Genomic DNA, 9,400 nt, shown 5'->3' on the forward strand with positions numbered 1-9,400 from the left:
ATTATATATAAAATTAATATATATGGTGTATATATTTATATTATATATAAAATTAATATGATATATATTATACAGATTTATACCATATATTTATTATGTTATATAAAATATATATAAAATGTTGTATAAAAATAATATATAACATATTATGTTATTATATATTTGTATTATGTTGAGTATATATAAAATAATTATATATTATATATTACCTGTAGTTATTATAAGGTGTTTATATTATATATAAAATATAGTATGTAAAAGATACATACTATATTTTACATGTGTAGTGTATAAAATTATATATCATATATTATAAATTATAATGAATAAAAATGTATAGTCTATATTATATAATATATGCTATATAAATATGTATATACTATATAGTATGTATAAAATATAGTAACACAGTATATATTTTATACATACTATATACATATTTATATAGCACATATTATATAATATAAACTATATATTTTATTGTAATTTATGTAATGTTATATATTTATGTTACAAATACTATATAGTAAGTTATATATGCTATATACTAATATAATTATATAAGTAAAATTGTATATATTATATAGTAAATAAAATATTTGTATATAAAATATAGTACATATATACTATATATAAAATATGTATATGCACACACAAATCCAAATCTACAACTCAGTTGGAGAAGGGCAGGTTACTACCACCTAGAAAGATCAGGATTGTCTTCCTTGGAGATGACCCTTGAGGCAAGCCTTGGAGGAAGCTAGAGATTCACACCTGTCATGTGACACGGTGCATCCTGTTACCTGTCTTGGTGCTGTTCTATTCCCTTAATGGGCTGGAAGCTCTTTGAGAACAAGCCTGTGTGGTTTTAAAAGCACCCACTGCAGCTCATCGCTCTAAAACGGGATGGAGATGAGACAATGGAAGATGCTCCATTGAGACCAAACCAACAGATACCCACCCAGAGCCTTCCATATGACCTGAAAAGGATGAGTGATGGAGCTGGACCTGGGATGGGTCCAGAGGGGAGTCCCCAAGGCTCCTGTCTTGGGACAGAACATTCCAAAGAGAGGGCCGGAATGAAGCAAGGGCCAAAGGCTAGAGAGATGGAGGCCTCCTTGGGGGAAGCATGTGTGCTCCACTTGGCTGGGTTTAACGCTGAGGTCAGATGAACCATCACTCAGCAGAGGGCCCGCTTCTAAACCCCAATGGCTCACATCTCACTGCACACACTTCAAAACCCACAAGTGCCTCCCTGATCCAAAATCATCAGATTCCTTACCTCGGAGTCAGGAAGCATTTTTTAAAATATTTTTTGGTAAAAGGAGCTCAGGATGCTCCCCTCTACTGATTGCATTTTTAAAGCAAATTAGGGTCATTCTACCTTCCTCTTGGGAGGCTCCTCCAATGTTATTTTTTTGTGTGTATCACAGGTAGGAGGAAAGTCTCATGATTTTGGTCGATGGAGGTCTCCCTTCCTGGAAAAGCTGTTAAAAATTCCAGGAGCTTGAAGGGGTGATTTTATACAAATGAAGAAAAGAGTCTCGGGCGTGGATGGGGGTTAGGGACTGAATTCGGGTTCCAGAAGCTCTTGAGTCCATCTGTGTGGCGAAGGAGCTCTATTACCCGTCGTTGAAGTCAAATGTGGCCCTTAACCACTTTTCCAAATCTCCTGAGCAGAACCACAGAGCTTTGGCAGGCCCCGAAATCTTATCTAAATTTGATCTCTTCAGAAGATCCAGGGTGGCTTCTGTATTGCAGCCGTCCTGTCTAGACCAAACACTGATGGCGGGCGGGCAGGCGGCTCTCCTCCCTTTGGCAACAGTCAGCTTAACAGCTCTTTGCCCCGTGAGGAGCCGAGAACTTCGTTTGTCCGGCTCCGTCTCACGGAGGCTTGGATGGGTTCATGGTGTGTCCAGGCCGGGGCTCTCAGCAGTTCAGATTTCACCATGTGACAACGGGGGAATAAAACAACACTGAATCTGGAGCTCCTTGAGGCCCTGGGTTTGAATCCTGGCTGCCTTACCCTCATAGCTGTGTGATTTAAAACTACTTCATGTTTCTGGGCTTCGCTGACAAGACAAGAGAATGACATATTCAACAACATGGCCAAGAAGACCACGTTTGGTCGTCTTAAATCTTAAAGCAGTCTGCCTGCCTCCTGACGGGACGGAGATGGACTCTGGGAACATAAATGCATTTGTTTGGCAGGTGCGATATGGGCATTTGTTTTGCTAGAGTATTCACATTTGTTAGAAAGTTCTGCTTTGTTTTATTGATTTTCTTCATGTTTATTTTTCCCTCTAATACCATGCAGGAGGGAGGATAAAGGTTAACTGACAAAAAAAAAATAATTTTTCAAAGGGAGCTAAGTAGCACAGTGGATAGAGTACCAGGCTTGAAGTAGGGAGGACCTGGGTTCAAATTTGGTCTCAGATACTCCCTAGCTGTGTTACCCTACACAAGTCACTTAACTCCAACTGCCTAACCCTTACCACTCTTCTGTCTTAGAGTCAATACTTAGTATCTATTCTAAGAAAGAAGTTTAGGGTTTAGAAAGAAGATTAAAAAAAAAAAAAACTTTTTTTCTGGGCTTCATTCCCTATAGCAAAATAGAAAGAGATGAGATGATCTATACGATTCCATCCAACTTGAAAAGTCTGTAAAGTAGAATTTTATTATTTTGCCTTTTTATAGACTTGTAGGTTTATGGGGAGAAGAGATGATACAACATCTGTAAGGGCCCTTCTTTACTTCATTTTATGGAGAAAAAACAAAAAGACAAACCCAACAAAGCTCAGCAATTTGTCCAAGGCCATACAGGCAGGATTTGAACCCGGTTGCTCCAAATCCAGATATAACTTTTTTTTTTCCTGTTTGTATCACCAAAGATTAAAAACTTTTCTTCTTTATCCAGAGATACATGTTTCAAGAAAGTTTGTTGAGGAATGAGATTCAAAAAGAAATGTAAAATCCCAAATGAGGCCCCTAAATATAGAATGGGTGGGTTTAATTGGATGGAGAATTCTCTTCCTTAAACTATCTCTGACCCTATCCAAGGTGTTCCCCGAGAGGTACTCCTGGAGATTATAGATATTCTGTTGGTGGTGATATAGCGGGAAAACGATGATTCTGATACTCAAGATGTCAGTTACAGAAGGCTTCCAAAGGGATCATGAAAACACAAGTGAGAAATATTACATAATAAAAACACAAAGTTGTGCTCTGAAGGAAGCTTCTCTTGACCTTTCAAGTAGTTAAAGAAGTATATTCAAGATGATTTGAGGAAAAGAGAGCCCTAAGTGTACATGGTGCTTTCATGTTTAGGATGAGCGCTCCCTGAGGGCAAGGAATTGGGTAAAAGAATGGAAAAATGAACAGTGAGAGAATGTGTACATTGACATAGACATGTATGTCTTGCACATGCCTTGAATATAGTAGATGTTTAATAAATGCTTTTTGGATTGAATTGATGTGGAATTGGTCCTGGATTCTTGAGGTCTACACCAATGGAAGGGCAGTTTTCTGGCAGGTAGGAGCAAGCTGGAAAAGACTTTGCAGATGTCCAATCTGCTCCATCATCAGGCATATGCAAAGTCTAGTTAAGTCTAGTGAGGCTCAATACCAATCAAATGATGTTTCTCAGACTCAAGTTCAAAAATTTCAAGAAAAAAAAAAACAAAACATCCAATCAGGTATGGACATGGTGCACTTAGGAGGAACAAACTAGCACATCAGGGACTTCAGTTTCATTGGAAGGAGGAATCAGAGCTTACAGAGGGGGTTAGAATCATAAAACACCACTTCACCCATTGTCTCATTAGATTCTAATAATGATCCTGACAAGCAAACAGTACAATCCCCAACATCGCCCTTTTTATGAATAAAGGGAATGGCGGCTCAGAGTGATTTGCTCAAGGTCCCAGAACTTATAAGTGCTAAATTGGAACAAGGGTTCTTTTCTTCTAAATTGTGCTGCCTCTCAGTGTGTAGAAGCTGACTTTTCTGACAGGGTGGAAGAGAAGGTTGGACTGAATGAATTCTTATAAATAAGGACCCTGAATCTCTCTAGTGAAATTAGGGGACAATGAAGAATTAGGGGAGGGTTATGATGTGGAACGAGGACTCACTGGAGCCCTAGAAATGGAATTTAGAACCCTCTTCTCTATCGTACTTCCTCTAAACTATTTGGTAGTTGAACCTTTTATTTTTTAAAGTATGTAGCATTTTGAGGCATTGTTGAGGCAGTTTTCTATTCACAGTTCTGAAACCCAACCAATGTATTTTTTCTTCTCGAACCAAGTTATATGACACAGGAAGTCAAAGCAAAGGTATTTAATTCAAACAGGAAGAAAGGAATAAGCATTTGTATAGATAGTGCCTATTATGTGCCAGGCACTGTGCTAAGCACATTTTTTTTTACAAATATCTCATTTAATCCTTACAATAATCCTGAGAGGTAGGTGCTATTATCTCCCATTTTATAGTTGAGGAAATTGAGACAAACAGAGGTTGATTTGCCCAGGATCATAAGCTAGAAAGAGACTGAGGCCAGATATGAATTTAAGACTTCTTGACTCCAGGCACAGTGCTCTATCCACCAAAAATAGGATACTATATAAATAAAAGAATATTGAATTGGGTGTTAAAAACAGTCAGCTTCCATTGCCATCTGGCAACCACCCTAAGCCCCCTATCCCTCAGTATATTTTTTTCCACTGTAAGATTACTTTCTATTTGCTTTGTAAATATCTTTTATGTATATAGTCACGCTTTTCTTTGAATCTCCAACTTTTAGCACAGTTTGTAGTGCATAGTAGGTGCTTAATAAAATGGTTTCTGACTTTTTGACACTCCCATCAGCATGTCTCTCAGAAATACTAATAGACTCCCAAATAACCCCTTGGCTCTCCCAATACAATGGGAGAGGCAAGACTGTTTACTCACAGAAAGATATTAGAGGAACTTGTCGTTCTAATTGTCTTGGGAGGCTTGACTTTCACAGCATAGAACATTACATGCATTCTTGTTGACTGCACTCATTGTAGCAGTTGAAGTCTAGTCTACACTGATCTCTTTTGGTGTTACAACCAATTCTGTCAATCACAATAGCCCTGGCATACTTTGGCCAAAAAGACACCATTTTGTCCCCATCTTTCATAATTATACTATTTTATGGGAATATTTAAAAAATGGAAACATTCCTAACCTGAAAGTTAGGTTAGGTGTGTGTATCTGAGTTTGTGTTTCCTTAAAAGTATTAAAACTTGAGATTTGAGATTTGATTTTGGTGCAAGCTACTTTAATGGCCTGAACCCTAGTCCTCTGAGCCAGGTACCAAACATCCAGGACATGAGGGACCTGGGAGTCCTTCCTTGAGCTTATAACAAGAAGGATGATCACAATGCTAGATCCTTGCAAAGTACCCCCTTTCCCTTATCTGAATAGCCTCCTCTGCTATAACTAAGCAAAACTCCATCTGTTAACTGTTAGATGGATTCTAAGTGGCTCATCTCATTCTGAAGTTGGACCTAATCTACTACCAGGAGGCCAATTTCCATCATCTTATAAGACTTCCCAATCAGAATAAAAATGCTCCAGAATTTTTGCAGAGTCTTCCATGAGATTTCATCCCAAGAACATTTTTTCCAATGGATGAGGTTTACTTGATCACAAGCATTATGGGAACATGGGATCAGTGTGTTGGTTACATAGTCTTTTGTCAAGAAAGCAAACTGACTAAAACAAAGCAGGTGAAGTTTTATCATTGAGGAAGATTGTTCTCCATAGCAGAAGGAACTATGAACTGGAAATCCATGGTAGACACCATTATAACTGTGAGTCTCCTAACCAGCTGGGTGATGTTGGGCAAGTCTCTGTCCCTCTCTGGATCTGTTTTGTCATTTTTAAGATTAAAGAGTTAGACTAGTTGATTTCCAAAGTTCATTTGAGTGCTAATATTCTGTGAATCTATACTTCCAAGCACATTCACATTATTCACAAATATTGCTGCCAACACTCAACCACATGTGTTGGCCCTATAGTGGTGTTTATTATTGATGGAACACCATTAATATGAAGTCAAGCCAGAGCATATTTGATTTTTGGCTAGAGGTCCTTAAAATGTGGCCAATATGTTGTATGCAATGATTAGGGTTTGAGAAAATGGTGAATTTAATTAATCCAATGACCCCTATGGGCTCATTTATCATTATTACAGGGCACCTTGCATCTGGAGGAGGGACGGCAAGGTTAAGCAAGTTGAAATAAGACACATGGCGACCTGAGGTCCTCTAGAGTTTCTTAGGAGAGTTTTACTCCAACCGATGTAAAGTACAACAGCACCATCTTGGAAACTCTAGGAGAAAATAACGCTTGCTGCTAAGAGATCATATTTTAGGAATTTCAGCATTGGAGAGAGGCTCTCCAAGTTGGAAGGAACCTCAGAGGATTGCTAGTCAAATCCATGCCTAAACAATAGTCCTCTCAAAAAATTTACCTGATAGGAACTCATCCAACTTTTGCTCAAAGACTTCCATTTAGAGGGCATCCACTTAAGGCAACTTATTTCACTTCATTAGGATGTTTTAAAAAACCATCAGCCAGATTTTACCTCTTTGTTCCCTTTGGAGCCAAACAGCAAAAATTGGATCCTCTTTGCAGAATAGGATTTCAGATATTTGAAGATAATCATGTCTCCCACACATACATATCCCTGCAATCTCCTCTTCTCTGGGCAAACCATGCCCATTTCCTTCAATTGATCTGTATGTGACCTTGACTCAAGGGTCTGTCATTCTGGTTGCCTCATTCTAGACACTCTACAACTTCTCAATGTCCTTCCTGAAATGCAGCACCAGATAATAAGCATTTATTAAGGGTTTACTCTGAGCCAAGCACTATGCTACATAATTGGCATACAAATATAAGGAAAAGAAATTGTTCCTGCCATTAAGGAGCTTACATTTTAATGGGGGAAGACAATAAATAATAGCTGAAATTTGTGGAATTTAGGAATTTCCACAAATTGGGGTGGGGGGGAGGTTGGTAGCAAAGTCCAAAAAGTCAGAAGCAGAGCCAGGAGAGGAATGAAAGATGAGTGGCTCAGGATCCTTCCTTCAAATGCAGGTTCTGGGAAGAATTTGCCAATGGAAGAAAGGGACGAAAGGGTTCCCACATGTCTAGCTATTCCTCTTCCAACTTATATTCATTTTTAAACTTCATATTGGATGTATACGATTTTACCTTTGAAGTTAATAAAGGATCAATCATGGAAACTCTTGGGACCCTGGCATTTAAATACTCCAACATCTTCCAATTGTACAATATTTTAGTTCACCTCTTTCTTTCCATAAGCATAGTATGAAAGTCTTTGTCACATACTTTGCTAAAATCTAGGTAAACGAGATCTGCCCTACCTCTCTAATCTGCTTATTTCATAATCTATCCAAAAAAAGGAAATGGAATTATTGAATTAATTCATTCTTGATGTAGCCACACTGTGTTGTCTCGGGAATCACATCTTTCTTTTCTACACAGTCATTGGATAGTGTTTTTTGTTTGTTTGTTTTGTTTTGTTTTTTTTTACTCTCTAGCACTTTGCCAGGCCAGGCTCCAAAGACTAGCTTAATGGCATTTACTTAGTAGACTACAAAATATTTTTATTTTTTTTTGAAAATCAGGTAAGGTTTACCCTTTCTCCACTCCTGCTGTATATTCCTCATTGCAAATATTTTTAACGAACTTAGACATTAAAGAATCTTAGAGATGGAATCAATTAGTCAATATTTAATAGGCACCCACTCTGTGCCAAGAACTGATGTTACAAAAACAGCTAAACGATGTTCCTATCCTCAAGGAGGTTACAGTCTAATGAGGGAGACAACATGCAAACAAATATATACAAAAGCAAACTATATAGATTAGCAGTACTCCAACTCGCACCCACACAAGAATCCTTTCTACAGGAGACCTAAAAAAATCCTCACCTAGCCCCTTCTTAAAAACCTCCATTTTAGAGGCAACCCACTATTTCTGAGGTGGCTCATTCTATTTTAGAATAGCTCAAATTGTGAGAATGTTTTCATCCTTACATCGAACCTAAAACTCTGGCTCTTACTTTCATTTGGTGCTTCTAGTTCTGCCTCCAGATGTGGAAGAGGATAGGTCTAAAACTTCATCCATGTTAAAACCACTCAGATCCTTGAAAACCTCCAGTCTGTGTGGGACAGCTAGTCAGCAGAAGAGAAGAAACACAACAAAGTGATTTCAATATTGCATTATTAACTTGAAGGCATTCTTTATTTTTGTTGATCTCCAGTGGAAGTCTCCTGTTCCTCCCCTCCCTCCCCCAAATAGAGTCCATATCAGTTTCCCAAATTTTCAGCTTAGTCTGATATTCCATTTAAGAGCAGGAAAGAGATGATCCCAAGAAGGGATTCCTGTACCCAGAAGGTCACATGTCAACCTGTTGGGAGAGGAAGGATCCAGAGCCTCTTTCCAGTCCCAAAGCAAGTCTTCTTCATCAGAATCACTCAAATAGGAAGGAGGGCACTAGTAGCTCTTGTTGAAACTTGTTTTGCCATCAGTTATTTTACTCATCTGCCAGTGGACAAGTTAACAAGAAGCAGTCAGCAACTCTGTTCATGCTCTGATTTAGGGAGCAGGTCCTATCCATTATAGAGCATTGCAGCTTTCTGGAAATTTGCTCCCCAACATCTTGTCATGAGCTGGCAACAGACAGTGTGTGCTCTGGGGACTGATCAACTCACCGACTTCTCTATTAAGGTTAGGAATAATAAAAATTCCATTTACTCTTCTGCTTTTTTATATTTAGCATTTTCTACATTTATTGACAAAATCAGGTAGCAATTATTAATGATGTATTTGTTTATACATACATATATATATATATGTACATATATATATATATATATATTTTTAACCCTTACTTTCTGTCTTAGAATCAGTAAGGGCTAGGCAATGGGGGTCAAATGGCTTGCCCAGGGTCACACAGCTAGGAAGTGTCGAGGGCAGATTTGAACCTAGGACCTCCCATCTATGGCATGGCTCTCAATTCACTGAGCCACCCAGCTGCCTCCTATACTTTTATATTCTTATTGCTTAGTTGTATCCAACTCTGTGATCCCATTTGGGATTTCTTGGCAAAAATCTGCAATGGTTTACCATTTCCTTCCCTGACTCATTTTATAGATGAAGAACTGAATTAAATGACTTGCTCAGGGTCACATAGCTAGTATCTGAAGTCAAATTTTAACTCAGGACTTGTGCTCTATCTACTGCACCACTGTGGAGTGTTCTGGAAGGACGAGCACCTCTGGTATGAGGGTTTGCTTCTTCAGGGATACTCATTCGCTTTATTTATTTATTTATTTATTTA

General features: G+C 38.3%; 1 pseudogene; it reads left to right on the forward strand.

Moving 5' to 3' along the window:
• The first annotated feature begins 1,785 nt into the window (after positions 1 to 1,785).
• Positions 1,786 to 9,400, forward strand: part of LOC123245782 — a 43,209-nt pseudogene continuing 35,594 nt past the window's right edge.

The sequence above is a fragment of the Gracilinanus agilis genome, chromosome 4, assembly GCF_016433145.1.
Source record: "Gracilinanus agilis isolate LMUSP501 chromosome 4, AgileGrace, whole genome shotgun sequence".
In the NCBI taxonomy this organism is placed as follows: domain Eukaryota; kingdom Metazoa; phylum Chordata; class Mammalia; order Didelphimorphia; family Didelphidae; genus Gracilinanus; species Gracilinanus agilis.